This window comes from Pogoniulus pusillus, chromosome 11 (genome assembly GCF_015220805.1).
Source record: "Pogoniulus pusillus isolate bPogPus1 chromosome 11, bPogPus1.pri, whole genome shotgun sequence".
In the NCBI taxonomy this organism is placed as follows: domain Eukaryota; kingdom Metazoa; phylum Chordata; class Aves; order Piciformes; family Lybiidae; genus Pogoniulus; species Pogoniulus pusillus.
In genome coordinates, this window is record NC_087274.1 from 15,350,147 (window position 1) to 15,368,625 (window position 18,479).

Sequence of the window (18,479 nt, forward strand, 5' to 3'; positions counted from 1 at the left end):
GGGCTGCTACCATGTGCTTCTGGGACCTTTGTATTTAACAAGACATAGAATGGTTTGGGTTGGAAGGGGCATTCAGAGATCATCTAGTCCAAACTCCTGCCATGAGCAAGAACTCCTTCAACTAGTTCAGGTTGCTCAAAGCCTCAGACAACTTGGCCTTGAACACTTTTCAGAGATGGGACATCCAAAATACCAGTGTCTCACCACTCTCACAGTGAAGAACTTTTTCCTTGCATCTAATCTAACTCTCCCTTCTTCCAGTTTAAACCCCCTGTTAGCCCTCATTCTGTCACTACAATTGCTGGTAAAAAGCCTGGCCCCAGCTTTCTCCTCAGCCTCTTTGAGCACTGCAAGGCCACCAGAAGGTCTCCCTGGAGTCTTCTCTTCTCCAGGCTCAATGCTCCCAACTCTCTCAGCCTGGCCTCACAGCAGAGCCCTTCCAACACTGCCAGCACCACTGTGGCTTCCTCCAGCCCTGCTCCAACGAGTCTATGTCTGTGCTGAGGATTCCAGAGCCGGCCCCAGCACTGCAGCTGAGGTCTCAGCAGAGCAGAGGGGCAGAATCCCCTCCTGACCCTGCTGCCCACACTGCTGGGGATCAGCCCAGGGCAGAGCTGGCTCTGGGCTGTGAGCACTTGGTGCCAGCTCACATTCAGCTTTGCACCTCCAACACCCCCAAGTCCTTCTCCACAGGGCTGCTCTCCAGTCCTTCATCCCCAAGCCTGTGTTTGTACTTTGGATTTCCCTGATCCATGTGCAGGACCTTGCACTTGGCCCTTGTCTGACCTCCTTCTTAGTCATTGCTTTCCCACACTGGACACTTCTAGCCTAGATATTTTCTCTCCATAAATCCCCACTTCCTACCTATTTCCATTCTCTACATCCTTCCAATTCCTTTTGTTTCCTTTATGGAATGTTATGACCAGAAATCTTAAGAGTAAAGGAAGGCCAGAGAGAAGATCCTAGATGTTGGCTTTAAGCAGTCCTGTGGTACATGTCAGGTGTGTTTCCTCTCCTCCTGTCTTCCTGCTGAGCATGGACCACAGTCCAGCTTTTCAGAGCACCATCCCTTACCCTAGTTCCAGCAGGTTTGCTACATACCCCAGCTTGTCACAACCACTTTGCACTAAGCAAATAACTGACACACCCTGGATCAGGTCAAGGTTCTATCCTGGATCCATCTAGCCCTCACTGAATGAAGAGAGGACCATGATGACCAAGCCTCACACCTTCACCCCAGCTCTCACTGCCATGCTTTGTGCCGTCCATCCAACCTAGCATCTGTAGCCTAAAGCAGTCTTTTGGTACTTTATGCTGATACTGGGCAAAGACATGCAAGGGGAGAACATTGCACTGACTCCTGGTCTCACAACTGGGTTTTTTACTCAACCTTTGAGCTGAGGGCAGCAGGATGCCTCAGAGGTGCCTGTAAGATGCAAAGCACTTATGAAAGAAGCTCCAGAGGAGCTTCACATGTCTTACAAGCTTGCACTTCATCTATTCAGGGCAGAATTCATCCTGGCACAGCATCCTCACTAATTTGTAATCCCATGTCACTGGTCTCACCTGTGCTGCTAACAGGGACTGCTGTGGGATCTGTCTACAAACACCAGAAGTCTTCTCAGCATTTCTCCTCTGTAGGCTTTTAAATTAATCTGTGCTGATGAATCACTCAGACATCCCCAGGAGGCTTTTCAAGAGTGTTGGTGGCTTTGGGACAGCACTTCAGAGAGGTTGCAGCTGGGAGCAGGACCACAGCCATGGCCAAATGACACACAAAGGTCAATCTTTGCCTCCTTTTCAGTGTGGAAAGGAAGAACACTTTGCCAAAGAAATGTCAGGAAGCAGATAAAGGAAGAAATGGAAGAAAGCCTTGTGCAGTGATAGCTGGGCTGGAGAGTTCCCTGCTGTGGGATACCCTGCTCAGTGGGTACCTGGATTCAAGGGGCAGCTTGAAGGGTTCATGAACCAGAATTTCTTCCCCAAAAGGGTTATGAAGCCCTGAATCAGGCTGCCCAGGGCAGTGGTAGTGTCTCCATCCCTGGAGAGATTGAAAAGCTGTGGTGTGGTACTTAGGGACATGGTTTGATGGCAGCCTGGACTAGTGGTTGGACTCAATGATCTTGAAGGTCATTTCTAAACAAGACATATTTTGTGATTCTATGATCTCTGCACAGCTTCTTGCCTTGTGTCCATGAATCTTAACAGCCTCTTCCTGGCTACTGGTTTCTACTTCCTTCATCTCCTCATCCTAGGAAGCACCACCCTGTGGAGCTGGCACTTACTTGCCTTGGGATGCATCTTCTTTATCATAGAATGGTTTGGGTTGGAAGGGACCTTTTAAAGCTCATCCAGTCCAACCCCCCTGCAGCCAGCAGAGACAGCTGCAACTAGAGCAGGTTGCTCACAGCCCTAGACCTGGAATGGTTCCAGGGATGGGACATCTCCCACCTCTGACCAACCTGGGCCAAGGTCTCACCGCAGTGTAAAACATTTCTTCCTGCTCTCTTATAGTTTAAACCATCACTCCTTGTCCTGCCACAACAGGCCCTGCTAAGAAGATTGTCTCCAGCTTTCCCGTAGCCCCCTGTAAGTACTGAAAGGCCACAAAAATATCTCCCTGGAGCCTTCTTTCTCTAATTTTTTGCCTGCTTCTAATATGACCCTGTCTCTGCAGAACCATTATCACTTGTGTCAGCACCACATTGATGATGGCTGTTGAGCTTTGACTTCACTCTCCATTTGAGGTGACCACCCCAGAAGCAAGGCACTGCTGAGATGTCGGCCATGGCAGGAGGGAAAGGGGTTAATGCCCCACAGATGTCAGTGGTGCTAAAAATAGACTTTTGCCACCAATGTTGACTCACCCCTCACAGACCACAACTTCCTATGTCCCAGGCTGTGGGGAAATGGGCTGGCTCCATGCTGCTCCGAACAGACCCTGTGTTTGTCTCCAGAATGACCTTCAGTCATCCTCCAGAGGACAGCCCCATCCACACAAGCATGCAGGGTGGTGGGATGGGAGATGGTGCTAAGAGGGACTGCATGTGTCAACATCTCAGCATAGGTGGGCTTGAAAGGAGAGTGGGCTGAGAATCCTTACTGGCTTCTTCTCCCTTAGGGATTTGCTGGAGTGCCTCTAGTGGGGCTTACAGGTAGACCTGCAAGTGCCGTCCTCCACTGCAACAAGATGCCCAGAAGAAAGCAGGGCCTTGGGTGTGCCCATTCTCACACAGCTGTCTCTGGCTTGAAATCCATTGTTTCTTCCAGTTCACAGCACACATAACCCCCCCACACACACCTTCTCTCTCTAGATGCCAGAGCTTTAGCTCCACATGAGAATGGCTCAAAGGCCTCTTTCCTAAAAACCTCCTTTGATGGTTTCAATGAAAGATAAATGAACAATAGGCACAACTCCAGTTATTTTGGAAATGTGGGGGCCAGGAGTCTGTCTAGCTCCTTCTAGCCATCCAGCTGAAGTCACAACCACAGGCAGTGAAGCCTCTGAAAGCTACCAAATGACTCCAGAGGCCCACACAGCCATTGGGTCTGGTTGACCAGGTCACAGTGACCAAAGGAGAGAATAGAGGAGAGGGGTAGAAGAGGGAGTCCACATGGGGTTTCATGTTATTAAGCCAGATGCAAAGAGCTTGGTGAGCTTTGGTGCCATCCAACTCCCTTGTCCTGATAGAGCCCATGTTGTCCTGCTCAACCCTTCCCACCAAGTGATATCCCCTCTTCAGCACCTAAATCTTCATGGTCCTAACCCAGTCTGTCCAAAGATCTGCTGTTTGATCACTGGGACACTTTCACAGCAAGAGAAGGGTGCACCTGCCCTGCAAGGTCCCATTGGTGTAGAGACACCTATCCCACAGATGCATCTGGGGTTAAAGGAAGGGTTGTCATTGATATTTTGGGAGCCACTTCCTCTCTCTCCCCTTCTCCAGAATAGGTTTTGAGTTTATTTTCTTGCATTAAAAAGGTTTGACCCTGACATGCTTTGAATGGATTCTAAGGCAGCGCTGAATGCCTCCTGGGATATGGCCTTTTGGATAAGAGAAGGAGTAAGGAGTTTCATTGTGTGCAACCTTGCAAACCTTTGGAGAGGAAAAACACTGCCTCCTGTTGCTGTCACTCTCTGCCTGGGTCTGTGTCCCTCTGAGGAGACCTGTGTCCTTACCCAGCTCCTCCCTTGGGGCAGCTGAGCCAGCCACAGTTCCTCCACAGTGCTGAAAATGGGATGTCCAGGACATGGCCAGGTGTGACACAGCCTCTGCTGTGTCAGAGGGCTTCAACAATATGACTCCAAGTCATCACAGTGTGCCACTTGTGATGCTGAGGTCTCCTGAGTGGGTCCAGCTACTTCCTTATGTGTATGGAGACTCAGCCATCAGGTAAAGAGTCCCAACCCAGGATCTCCCTTCACAGCCACCCCTGACAGGTGCTTGGGATGCATCAGAGATGGTTTCAGAGGATAACGAGAGCCTCGGGTGATGCTGACCTGCCAACCTTGATGCAGAGATGGGTTCCATCTGCTGTGATCATGGCACTTGGCCCTGGGACTCAGTTTGGAACTCCTCCACGTTTTTAGAGGATGCCCACATAGATAGCAAGGTGACAGCTGGCATTGTTGGCAGTGACTGATGGTGTTACATGTAGTTGAGACCTATGAGGTTTATTTAGCCAGTGGATGCCCAGTTAATCATTTCACCCTTAAAATCCTCTTGATGTCTTCCAGCCAAAAAGATTCTATGATTGTAAAATTAATAAAAGGTCTGGCTAAAATCTGGCCTGTGGGAAGTGCTGCTAGAGAATTAGATGGTCTTGGAGACCTGAGTTGGATGCCTTTTCGCCATCAAAAATATTGAAGAACCAACATAAGCTACCAGGACAAGACCTTGTCAGCATTCTGGCTCAGGAAAATTCTGGCATTTAGTTTGCAGTGAATGAATCCTCCTCCTGAACTGTCTCAGATCTCTGCTGGAGGTTTATGGACACAAAGGAGAAAGCAACTTTAGATTTGATTTTACAAAAAGAAGAGCAGTGAAATAGCTGAGCTGCAGCAGCATTCCCTATCCCCAAGCTGGAGATCAGAAAAATACTGGCAACAATGGAGAAAAGGCAGAAACGCTCAATAATTTCTCTTCTGGCTGATGTTCTCCTGCTATACAGGGACAACAAAGTGCTCTCCAGTCCATTAGTAACCTAGGAAGTCACTAAATGGCATGGCCTGGAGATAAACATTTTTAAACAGCAGGCTCAGATTAATTTGCTCTCAGGAGGCCACTAGAAGGAGGATGAGGAGTGGTGTGGCCTCCTGCTCATCCTCTCTGAGGAGTCCTGAGATTTCTCTCTGAGCCCAGAAGACTGAAAAGATGATAATTGCAGGGCAATATTCAAGAGAAGGAGGAAGAAGAGCTGTTTTAGCACCAGAGTTGGTGTATTTAGATAATGGTTGGACTTAATGATCTTAAAGAGCTTTTCCAACCAAAACCATTCTATGATTCTATGAATGTCTTTTGTACTGCATGAATTTTTGGCCGTGACCTTTTCAAGGGAGCTGAGCCCTCTGAGAAAAGCTTCTTTGTTTAGTTTCTCCTTAACCAAGTGAGCCATCTCTAGTTGCACTTTGAGAAAGACTGAAGGGTTGCATCCACTCTTCACTTCATGCCACACACAGGCACTTTAATCTGTTTTAGGCTCTATAGTAGCTTGAAGTTTTGGTTCCTCTGGGGCACTTTAAGAATTGCAAATCACTGTGCCAGGCTCCCCTCTTGGACCTCCTCTGCATCTCTACAAGTCACAGCAATTCCTGCAAGAGCTGGCCCTGGAGCAGACACCATCTCACTGCTGTGATTCCCACCACTTACACAGGACATGGCAGCCACTGCTGACCCTGGAAGAGGCAGAATCCCCCAAGGTAATTAATGCCAGTTGCTGCAATCAGCTAATTAGCAAACAAGATCGATTCAAATGGAGTTAAGGTGTCAACAGCTATTATGCAAGCTTGTCTCTGCTGGAGTAAAGCCATCCTGGGAGGGTCTGTGAGAACTGTCACGGTCCAGAAGTCCCATGGATGGGAAATGAGAAAGAGTAGAAGGAGATTCCAGGGGTAGAAATGAAATAGAGGATAAAAATCCCATTGCTGGAACAAATTAAGGAGGGAAGGTGTCAAGAATGGAAAGTGGTCTGTGTAATTACTTGCAAACATGAAGGAAAAGACAGAAAGAGCTAGCCAGGCTGGGATAAGATGGAGAAGTCACCTTCATCAGGGAAATACCCACAATGTAGGGAACACCCCCAAAGGAGGTGAGCAGAGCAAGTCTCCCCACTGGGGCAATGGCAGGGTCAAACAGCCTGGGAAAGACTCTCAAGCCACAGCAAAGGTGCAGTCAGAGAGCAGGAGATAATGCTTATCCATGTCCTGCACCAACAATAGAATCAGGTCTGGAGTTAAAACTAACCATCACTTTTGGAAGCAGTTTCCCAGCCTGGAATGGTTGGGATGCAACAGGAACTAAATTTGCCCCATTCCTGTCTGCAGACATCTAGGAAATGCAAGCCTGGAGATGGATGGGATGACCAGGGTGAGACACAGGGCTCTGGGACCACCTCTAACCCTAAGCCAGAGGCTGGTGCAAAGCCTCTAGAGACATCAGCTAATCCTCCCCTAAGCCTACTGTGAGGGATTTAAGAGGTGTTCATGTCACTGGCCCTTGGGATCAAAATCCTTAGAGGATAAGAGTGCGAAGGAAATGAAAGGATTCTCCTTCAGACAGTGGAGTGTGAAACAGAGACATGGCCCCCGCTGAGAGGCATCAAGGGGACGGAGTTGTCTCCTGTGTGCTCTCTCTAGGAGGAATGGGATTTCTGCTGTCACCTTCTGCTGGACTTCTTGGGGAGAGCTTTGCTTCTGGGCTCTGGAGCTGACAGATGCCCTGGTTTTGTCAAGGCAGTTGTCCCAGAGCTCTCTAAAGCCCTGGAGGGGTGAAAAATTGCTTTTTATCCCCATGCCTCGTGCTTGGCCTTGTTGAACCTCCTGAGGTTCACATGTGCCCTCTTCTCAAGCCTTTGCAGGTCCCTCTGGGTGGTATCTCGAATGTCAAGCAGTGCAGGTAAAGTCAGGAACGCATTTATACTTTGTTGAGGGCTATGGGGAAAGATATCAATAGATTGATAGTAATGTTTATTAAAGAGGGACCGACCAGGTTTTCCAGCTTGGAGGAATAGCCAGCAGGTGATGGATGCATCCACAGAACCTAATGCTGAGGTGGCTGTGCAGACAATACGGGCATTCATAGAATGGGTTTGGATGTAAAAGAGCTTTAAGATCATCAGGTGACCAGCAGGACTTGTTTTTAAAATAAACAGATCCCTTTATCTCCTGAACTCCGTACCCCAACAGAAGGAAATGAACTTCACCAAGAAATGCCACCAGTAATCACCTCTGGAGCTAGAGACTTTGCCCACGCCTTGGCTGAGTGACCTCTTTCCAAAGCCACATGCACACCTCCCACCATGCTGGGCACAATCCAGCCCTGCTTGGAGCTGGAGAGGCTTCTCTGCTGCTAGCCAGGCTGGCTGGAGAGGGAAATAATCCCTCCTTTCTTTTCTAGCTCTCAGGAATGCACCACACCTGGGGCCTCTCTGGAAATGTTTGCTGTCCTGCCAGGCTCCAGGCCTGTATTATTTGCCCAGGGATTTTTTTTTTATATATTTAGAATTATTAAAAGCTAATTTGGGCCCCTGAGAGTGTGGAGGGACAGACAACGCCCTTGGCTGGCACTGAGGAATGTCAACAGACTGTGGGCTGCTTTGGCTGTGGCAGTGCTGTGGCAGTGAGCTGCAGATCACACGTGGGATGAGTTTGTTTGGGCTCTATTGAAGAAAAGTCTGAGAGCTGTGGGCAGGGGTGCACCCACCCCACACATGTACAGGTCACACAGTCATGGCTTGAGCCACAAGACTGCGTTTTAAAATACCTCAGCAGAGGCCCCAGTTTAGTTTCTAGTTGGTGCAATCCCTCAGCATTGCTGCCTTGGGCTCCAGGGGCTGCAGTTCAACCTCACAGAGGGAAACCAAGGTCTGCAGGGTTAGGAAATGTGCTAAGGACCACAAAATGTCATCCAGGGGGACCTGGACAAGCTTGAGAAGTAGGTACATGTGAACCTCATGAGGTTCTACAAGGCCAAGTGCGAGGTTACACACCTGGGTCAGGACAACCTCTGGTATCAACACTGGCTGGGAGATGAAAAGCTGAAGAGCAGCCCTGTGGAGAAGGACTTGGGGATGTTGGGGGTGCAAAGCTGGATAGGAGCTGGCACTGAGTGCTCACAGGCCAGAGCTAGCTCTGCCCTGGGCTTATCCCCAGCAGTGTGGGCAGTAGGGGCAGGAGGAGATTCTGCCCCTCTGCTCTGCTGAGACCTCAGCTGCAGTGCTGGGCAGCTCTGGAATCCTCAGCACAGACACAGACAGGGACCTGCTGGACCAGGGCCAGAGGATGCCACAGCAATGCTGGCAATGTTGGAAGGGCTCTGCTGTGAGGCCAGGCTGAGAGAGTTGGGAATGTTGAGCCTGGAGAAGAGAAGGCTCTAGGGAGACCTTCCAGTGGCATTGCAGGACATAAAGGGGCTGATGAGAAAGCTGGGCACAGGCTTTTTAGCAGGCCTGTTGTGACAGGACAAGAAGTGATGGTCTGAAACTAAACGAGTGAGAACTAGACTTAAAGAAGAAATAATTCAGAGTGAGGGTGATGAGGCACTGGCCCACATTTCCCAGAGAGGCAGTAGATGTCACATTCCTGAAGCTGTTCCAAGTGAGGTTGTTTGGGCTCTGAACAACCTGCTCTAGTTGCAGATGTCCCTGCAGACTGCAGGGGTGGGGTCAGACTGGATAACCTTCGAAGGTGCCTTCCAACCCAAACCAGTCTGCAGTTCTATAAAATGCCAGTAGCAGAGCACAAAGGGAACAAACTTTGCACTTGGCACTCAACACCACTGAAGTCGCTCCTAGCTACTGAGGATATCCTGATTGCAAAAAAAGATCAACCCCTGAGTTCTGTGACTGCTACCACTCCTCAGCTTGGGAGCCCAACAAGATAGAGGAAGAGTGCAGCAGCCTACAGGTTGGAGCAAGCAGGAGAGCAAACTCCTACTGCAGAGTGTCTGGCCAGGGACAAGCTCAGCAGCAGTGATTTATTATTTACACTACAGGAGGAGCTGGAAGCCATGGAGAAGATCGGAGTCTCCCTGAGACTGGCACAAGAGCTGTGTTTTATGGGCTGTTTTCAGCTTGCTCCTCAGACAAGTGTTTATGACAAGCTGAGCTGAACTGGGTGGAGTTGTGGCTTCTTCTAGAGTCCTTTTCAGAAATGTATTTATTTGAAGAAGGTGAAATTTGAGCAAAGAATAGGTCGTGGTCTTCCCTGAAGCCCCTCTGGACCATGGTGCCTGGGGGAGGAGAGCCATGGAAGCTGAGGAGCTGCTCTGTGCAGTGCAGGTACATAGGGGTGCAGCTCCACCCATCTCAGCCTGACATCCCAGATAGTTTTGGAGATGTTTTCATCCCCTCCTTTCTGTCCTGGCATCTCTGAGCCACCCTGAGGAGCCATCTCCGCTCCCTCCCCATTACAAGGGCAGCCCTCCCTGGATTTCCACCCTGATGCTGAGATCAGTCACCTTGGGTGGACAACAGCAGGGCAAGGTGCATGGTCTGGCCAAAACAAACACCAACATATTCCTGTCCTGCTTTCCTCTGCAATTCCTTGCATTGCTGGAGGCAGAAGACCCCACTGCAGGGAAATATCTGAGGTGAGACAGCCAGTCTCCCATCCCCCACATCTCAGGTGGGATGGCTTGGCTGTTATTCCAAGGGGCAGAGCTGGGGATGTAATGAAGGCAGTGGTCCATGGGGAGTGGAAAGAGCTTGTACTAGATCAACTGGTATAATTAGAAAGCAGGGACAAGGAGATGAGCTCCCATGCCCAAAAACTGGTCTGTTTTTCCAGCTCCAGCAGCTGGGCTAATAAAAGCTCTGACCTCCCCTTGCTCATCATTTCCAACACTTGTCTGCAGGGCATTGCCATGGCCATGAGCTTGTGAAGGAGCTCCTGTCCTTGAGTGTTTCCAGGGTTGAGGCTTCTGCAGCTTTCCTGGGCAACATCTGACACATCACTGCAGTCACTTTGTCTCTTCTTGCCTCATTTACCCTGGGCTGACAAGAGTGGGCAGCAGTGGTCCTCCCAAAACCCATGCAGCTGAGGATGCACACCCCATTGACTTTGACTACCAATGTTATGCTCATGTTGCCTCTCTTCATGATTTGGCTCAGGTAAGAACCCCAGAATGACAACCCTCTAGCAAAATCCTCTGGTGATATTGAGGAGGTGGTGGATTTATGCAGAAACATCTCCCACAAGTGCCAACCCCACAAGCCAGGCCTTCCCCGTGGAAGGAGGAACTGGATGAGAAATCTTCATTCATCTGCAAGCCCATGCTGTCCCTCTGGAAGCACCTAACACCCCCAACAGCTCCCCAGCCTTGCAGACTGGCCTGGCAGCAAGGATTGAGCAACAGGAAACCAGAATTTATGGAACATAGCCACCTCATTTGGAAAATAAGAGGTCTGATGTGCTTTGCTGCCTGGCTTCAGGACTGGAGGGAAAGAGAACCACAGAACGATATAGGGTCTACAATAAGGTATTGTGAAAACCTGGGTGGTCCTGCAGGAAGATAGGAGGGAAGAGCAGCAGGGTTTGTGAGGGGTTTGGAGGGCATGTCCTGTGAGGATTGGCTGAGGGAGCTGGTGTTGTCTAGTCTGGAGAAGAGAAGGCTGAGTGGAGACCTCATTGTTCTCTACAACTACCTGAAGGGAGGTTGGAGTGAGGCTGGTTTTGGTCTCTTCTCCCAAGTATCCAGCAATAGGATGATAAGAAATGGGCTTCAGTTGCACCAGGGGAGGTTTAGGTTGGACATTAGGAAAAAGTTCTTTACTCAAAGAGTGATCAGGCACCAGGGAGGTGGTGGAGTTGCCATCCTTGAAGGTGTTCAAGAAGTTGTAGATGTGGCTCTTCAGGTTACAGTTTAGTGGTCATGGTAGTTGGGTTATGATTAGATTTGATGATCTTAAAAATCTTTTACAATGTTATTGATTCCATGATTCTGTGAGAGTCACAACAATGCAGAATGGAACCCAGTCAAGTGCACTGGGCTTGTTCTCCCCCACCTTGACAAAGTAAACACTCTCATCCCATCCTACTTCCCAGTTTGTCCCTGGATGGCAGAGATCTGGAAGATACTGCTCTGCTTGTGGACCTCCCTGGCAGGGAAGCAATTCCATTGAATCATAGGATGGTTTGAGTTGGAATCAGAGAGTCATTTTGGTTAGAAGAGACCTTTAAGATCACCAAGTCCAACTGTGAAGCCAGAACTGACAGGCCCTCCAGTTTAAAGGAAGGAACATTTAAAGGTAGGGATTCACTATATGCTGGAGACAGTCAGAAATTGCATATCCCAGTTTTGTTCTGTTTTGGTTTGGTTTGTTCCCTGGCTTGGATCATTATTATTCTTACTGGTGCTGGGCTTTCCAGGGGAAAACATGTCTTTGGGCCAAGGGATTTGGTTCATTCCTCACCCGCAGACATATATATTTATTTAAAAGTGCCTCTTGATGTGTTACTTGGCAACTTCTGAGCCTGGGTATTTCTCCAGCTGATAAATATTTGTGAGGTTGGTTGTCTGAAGAGCGGTATGTGGTTAATAACATGATCTTCCTGCAAAGAAAATGCACTCTGATACATCTGGAACACCTCAGCTGGCTCAGGAGAAGGATTTGGCCCCAGAAGAAAGGAAGGGTTGCTTGTCTCCCTACTGGTGTGAGGATGAGGTGGGTGAGTTCATTTTGCATCAATAAATAAAATCATAGAACACTACAGTTCAGATTCCACCAGCACCCACTGGGACCATCTGAGGACTAAAAGGCTGGAGGTGGCTGCTGAGTGAGCAGTGGGAGCGTGGAGGATTCCAAAAGATGCTACAGAGCACAGAGGGACTCAGAAGGCAATCAGAAGAAAAGTCATGGAGCAAAACAGAAAGCTCAGATCATTGAACAAATCCCATAGCTACCAACTGCTGGAGGTTGGGAGAGTTTCACTGATGCCTGAGCTAGCCTAGGCTAGTGTGGGTGTAGCCACCATGGATCCTTCTGCTCAGCAGAGCTGACCATGGGCTACATGCCACAGTGAGACTCCAGCTACTAGAGTCATGAGTCCCACAACTCCTCCTGCTTTCATCCAAAGGAAAGCCCAAAACATTTCCAGCCTCTGTGATTACTCCAAAACTCAACACATGCATGTGAGAAGGAAGGGGCCAGCTATGGAAGCAGTTAACAACGAGAGGACAGAAAGCAGACCCCTGGCCACCAGGTCGAACTCCAGTAAAGCTCAGACAAAACTCATCATCCTGACTCAGGAGCCAGACAAAGCCAGCAGGATCCACACATTCATTGCACAGGCAATTTTTGGAGGGTGAGACTCAGCTAAGAGCACTGGGACCCTGATTTCATCCTTGCAGCAGCTTCACTGAGATAAATCATAGTCCAATGATTCTCTGACTCTGCCTAGACTGGTGCTAAACCATGTCCCTCAGCACTACATCTCTGTGCCTTTTAAACACCACCAAGGATGAGGATTCAATCTCTTCCATGCAGATGAAGCAGGAGCTTCTGCAGCTCCTCCTCTGGGACAAGGAGATATTCATCTCTCTCTTCCAGGAGATATTCCAGCTCCATTCAACCCTGGATTATAAGGCATAAGTCATCCCCTTCTCTACTGATAGATGCTGTAATACTTATGTTTGTTTTCCTTGCTATTTTGGGAGCTCTGTGAACTTTAATGACTCCTGGGAAGGTGAACTTCTACCTGGCTGTGCTCTCTGCCTAGTCCCCTCCTGTAATGGGACCACTGCTGTGAGGTTCTCAGAAGAAATGTCCTTATCATCCGTCATCCTGCTAAGGTGTGCTCGTGCAGGAACAACAGGGAGAGACAACAGTCCAGCCCCTGGCTTCCAGAAAATGCAGGGTGTTGGCATGGTCCTTTCCCCTGATGGTGGTGCCTGGGGCTGCAGGGTGACGGGAATGCTGAGTATTGATTGCCTGTTGCTGTCTGCTGAAAATCACCTACTGATTGCGGGGTCTCAAAGCACTTGGACCACCACGGCCTCTAGGACAGAGCATTACAGCCTACCCCTATGGTTCCTGGTGCCACCATGACTTGCATGAAAAAGACCCCTAGATTGCAGGAAGCACAACAGAAGGAGGAATCCAGCCACCCAGCATGGGTGATGAAGGTTTTACCTATGGAGGAGAAGTGTGGGTGAGTCAGAGGGGTGATCCTGCCTGGTCCCACCAGCCTGTAGGGTAGGGATGTCTGGGCTCCTGGATGTGTGCCTCCATTTCACTTTCAGATCCCTCAAATAATAACGGTGTTTGCCAGCTCCTGTGACAAGAATGACTAATGGAGAAAGATCCTCAGCGAGGGGAAACAAGAAACCTCCTGTTTCACCCTTTGTTTGCTGGATTTCTTTGACAGCCCCAGGGCATGGCTGGGCTTTCCTTGGTGTGCTCAGTTTTCCCTTACGAGAAAGTAGATTTCAAGACCTGCAAAAACTTCAGCAACACGTTCTTAACTCTTAAGCTTCCCCATCAGGTCGTGACTGCCTTCAGAAACTTTTTGCAGCCCAGTTAACCCAGGTTCCTGCCCCACACTGAGTTATCATGCAGTGAGTGTCTCTGGCTGCTGTGCAAGGTGGTTTTCACAGTCCATTTGGGAACCGCCCTCCCCATCTGCCCTTTTTATTATTGCAAGGCAAGGGAGCATCATCATACACCTTGGCAGGATGATGTCTCTGTGATGAGTGCTGCAGCAAGTGCCCAAGCCTGATGTTTCAGGCCCCATGGAGCCTGGGGCTCTCCCAGTCCCATCTCTGGTAGGACAAGCTGCTGCTGTCTCCCAGATATCTAAGCTTCTGCAACCAGAGGTTGGAATTCCAGATGCTTTTCTACCTCCTCCTTTTGGATCTGAGGACTGGAGATTAGTCCCTTAGGACATAAGCCCAGTGACCCAGCAAAGAAGAGGTCAAAGAGGATAGAGTCTTGTCCCTGTATGGAGCTCATAGGGCCATGCATGCTTTTGCCTTGCTGTTTAAATGCCCTCTCCTGAAGCAGGGAGTCAACAGTGGGAAATTTTCGGCCCCTCCACACCTCCCTCCTTTGCCTCATTGCCATCGGCAGGCCAGTGCTCAGGCCAGCATGCCTGGTTGGCTCGCTGGAGCCTGCAGAGGGGCATCAGGGGCTGTGGCATTTCCACTCCTGTTCTCAGAGCAGTCGCCTCCCAACCTTTGCAGAAAATAAATTCCCCAGCCAGGCTGAGCTGGGATGACAGCATCACAAGCTATATATAGCCACAGCAGATCGCCGCTCCAGCCAGGGCCACACAGCAACACACCCCACAGGTCCCTGCCTGCAGAAGGGATGGGGTGACAACCTGCCTGGGCTGGAGGAGCCTGCCAGCCTGAGCCCAGGGATGCTCTGAGTTCCTATACCCTCTTTTCATGCCAGCAGCCCCCTCGAGGGCCCAGCTGCTGCCATAACCTACTGTCTGCGCGGGCTGATGGATGAAGGATCTGCTGGAGGGTGGTGAAAGGAGAGCACGAATGAGCTAAGGGAGTTGCCAAAGTTTATCCTGGGGGGCAAACAGCATCCCCTGGCTTGATTGGCACTTGCTGACTCCCAGCTTGAATTAAAGAAGCTGCTGGCATCACCTCTCCTCTGTCCAGTGATACGGGGCAGAAAATGCCAGCAGAGCCCCACTACAGCATCTCACCTCCTGTCCATGGCTCCCTGCAGCCCTCCTACTTGCATCTGCCTGCTCCTCTCCCATCCCAACCCTCTGCCATAGCGCATGGGAGCTGTATATAGCAGCATGGGGCTGCATGGAGCTGCATGGGGATGCACTGGGCTGCATAGGGCTGCATGGAGCTGCATGGAGATGCACAGAGCTGCATGGGGGCTGCATGGAGCTGCATGGGGATGCACAGAGCTGCATGGGGGCTGCATGGAGCTGCATGGGGATGCACAGAGCTGCATGGGGCTGCACAGAGCTGTATGGGGGCTGCATGGAGCTGCATGGGCATGCACAGGGCTGCATGAGGCTGCATGAAGCAGCATGGGGATGCACAGAGCTGTATGGGGACTGCATGGAGATGCATGGGAATACACTGGGCTTCATGGGGATGCACAGGGCTGCATGGGGCTGCATGGAGCATCATGGGGATGCACAGAGCTGCATGGGGGCTGCGCAGAGCTGTGTGGGGGCTGCATGGAGCTGTGTGGGGGCTGCATGGAGCTGCATGGGAGCTGCATGAAGCAGCATGAGTATGCACAGAGCTGTATAGAGCAACATGGGAATGCACACTGTTGCATGGGTTGCATGGGATTGTGGGGGCTTCAAGGAGCTGCAAGGGGTGTGGAGCAAAGGGATGAGGCTGCCATTGTGCAGTGGGAATCCCTGCCTGGCTCAGTTGCAGGCCTTGCCTTCTCTCCCCAGCTCCCCACGTGTGGAGCAGAGGCAGGGGATGCTTGGATTGATGCTCGGGAAGCTGTGGAGCATCCAGCAGCTCAATGGCTTCCTGTGGAGCCAAGGACCCACCCAGCCGGGGGGGCTGCCTGTAGCCACAGATCACCAGGTCTTGCCTGGGCTCTTGTAATGGCTCTGAGGAGTGGCTGAGGGTGGCAGAGTGGGTCCCTGGCACACCCACACCCCCTGCTGGGGCTTCTCTGCTGCAGTGCAGTAGCTCTGGCCTTGCTCCTTCCCGAGGGAGCTGGCAGAGGGCATGCCTGCTTTCATCCTGCCCTCATCCTGCCTTCATCATACACCTTCTCTCCTGCTCCAAACCTGGCTGCCAGGCCAAAGAGCGGGATGGGCCATGGAGAAGACCAGCATTCTGATCCTCTCTTGCATGGGGATGGAGCCTGTTGGCCTGGGCAACCCTGGGGAGCTGAGGGCAATGAGGTGGGTTTGCACTGCTGGCTTGGGGGTTGCAGTGGGTAGGGGCAACCCTTGATGCCCACATCCTCACAAAGCTAAAGAGGCATGGGTGCTTCCTTAGGTGCTCCTCTCCTGCATGGGGCTGGAGCCTGTGAGGCTGGGCATCACTGGAAACAGAGGGCAGTGGAGTGGGTTTGCACCCAATGTGCAATCATGGCTTAGGTGTTGCAATGGTGGGGAGGAGACCCTCAGTGCTTGCATCCTTGGAAATCTGAGGAGGCATGGGTGCCTCTTCAGGTGATGTCCCAGGTAGAGAAACCCATGTCTCACGGATCCCTTCCAACTTGAAATATTCTGTGATCCGATGTCATCACGTCCACCCCGCCACATTCTCCCTCCCCGCCGCTGCTGGGCGAGGGCCACCCAGCAGATGACATAATTCCCAGCAACTGCACGTTAATCACTCGGCCGCCAGCAGCCTCCTTTTGCTCCAATCCAACACCACCACTATCCCCCCCCCAAGTCCCCGGAACCCAGGCACTGTCCTCTCCCTGCCACCACGGTGGAAGGAATCCCTAAATAAACCCAAGAAGGGCTAGCGGGGGCGGGGGAGGGTGTACGTGGGGGGAATAACCTGATCTTGCTGAGCACTGGCAAACAGGTCCTGTCCCACTCCCCACCCCCTAAAGCCCCTCCCAGCCTTTCACTCTATTTTTGGGTTCTGTCAGATCCAAACAGCCCCGCGGGGGCCAAATCCAGGCAGCTGCGACTTTAGGCACAAACAAGGCTCCCTCCCCTACATCACACCAGAAAGCGGCGCTGCCAGCCCAGCCTTCAGCCCCCTCCCCAAAATCATCCCCTCCCCCCCTCCCCAAATCATATGTGGGAGGGTGGTTCAAGCTCTGGCATCACCAACGTCGTGTCCGTCACCCCCCACCTCCCTTGCTCTCCGCGCACCTCACATCTTCCCCCCCTCAGGACCTCTACTCCTTGTCATCCAACCCTGTCCCACATCCTCCTTCCCAGTTCCTCCCCACCCCGAGCCTTACTCTTGGCAGGGATGCTGGGGGGGCTGCTCCGCGGCAGCGATGGGGCAGGCGCCAGAGGATCAAGCGGTGCGGGTCGCGCAGCCGGGTGGCCGCTTCCGTCCGAGGGCTCTCATCTCATTCTGTCGTGTGTCACCGGCACACACGACACGCACACACGGCACACTCGCAGCCACGTTTCCCCCCCCTTCTTGCGGCAAACGGCGGCCAGCCCCGACCCCACCCCCTGTCAAAGCAGCAGCCTAACAGCGAGGAAGGGAAGGATGGAGGGAGGATCTGCTCGCCGTCCCTTTAACCCTTCCCTCGCCACCCTTCTTCCAGGACGGGGCTCCACTGGCTCAGGCCCTGGCTCTGGTTGGGGCTGTCAGGTCCCCCTACTACCTTCCCCCAGGACTATGCGACAAGAGACATTTGGAGGTCTGATGGTGGCTTGGCTCTGTCCCTGCATCCTGGACGTGTCCCATCGCTCTTATGCCTCCCAGTAGAGCTGAGCCCCAGCACTGCTCTGTGCAGTGTGCGGTACCTCGGGGCCGTGGTTGGTGTTTGGGATCACAGGCAGTTCCATGGCATGTGGCTGAGGCTGGGAGCTGAGTCTGTCCGCATGTATCCTAAAAAAAATAAACAAAACACATTTTGGCCCTTGGCTGCCCATCGTCTGTGGGAGCAGAGCCTTTTGGAGTGGCACAGCCTGAACCACTGGGGACCTCCAGTGCAGCTGGGATTGGAAAATCTTTACACCAGCGTTGTGAGATCCTGGCCCTGGAAGCCCAGAGATGGCAGATGCCCCATCCTTGGAAGCCTTCCAGGCCAGGTTGGTTGGGGCTGTGAGCAGCCTGCTCCAGTTGCGGCTGGTCCCTGCTGGCTGCAGGGGGTTTGGACTGGATGAGCTTTAAAGGGCCCTTCCAACCCGAACCGTTCTGTAATTCTCTGATTCTACGAAATAAAGTCAGTGTGGGACATGAAAGCTTCTCTTCCCACACCACATAAAGATCAAGCATCTGAGCTAGCACAAGAGGCAAGCTCTCCAAACTCTCTCTTATACAGATCAGTTAGCCAGGAGACATGCAAACATCATGCAAGTCTGGCCCAGGACTCAAACCAAAGGCAAGGTTGCTCCTGACAGTGATGTTGCATGGAGTTGCCTTTGCTAAAGAGAAAAGAGAGGTGCTGGAGGAACAAGTTAAATAAAAGGTTCACAATGATGTCCATGGAGAGGAGCTCCTACACATAGAGAGGCTGGAGGCACACATCCCTGTTCCCAGCTTCACTCCAGTGCTGCGGTTGCTGCAGGAGAGTTAGGTCCTTCAACATGCACCATTGGGCCCCATTTCTCCCCTTGGTCTGTTCCATGATGTGTGGTGGCTATACCACTCCTGCTTGACTGAGGAGAG

The 18,479-nt window shown here is 51.5% G+C and overlaps 1 protein-coding gene across 1 annotated transcript in view; it reads right to left on the minus strand.

The window, feature by feature from the left end:
• Positions 1–17,286, minus strand: part of LZTS3 (leucine zipper tumor suppressor family member 3) — a 47,234-nt gene extending 29,948 nt beyond the window's left edge. The window contains exon 1 of the mRNA XM_064151175.1: positions 17,092–17,286. The gene's annotated coding sequence lies outside the window, so the exon portion shown is untranslated. The remainder of the gene's footprint in view (positions 1–17,091) is intronic.
• Positions 17,287–18,479: the final 1,193 nt, after the last annotated feature.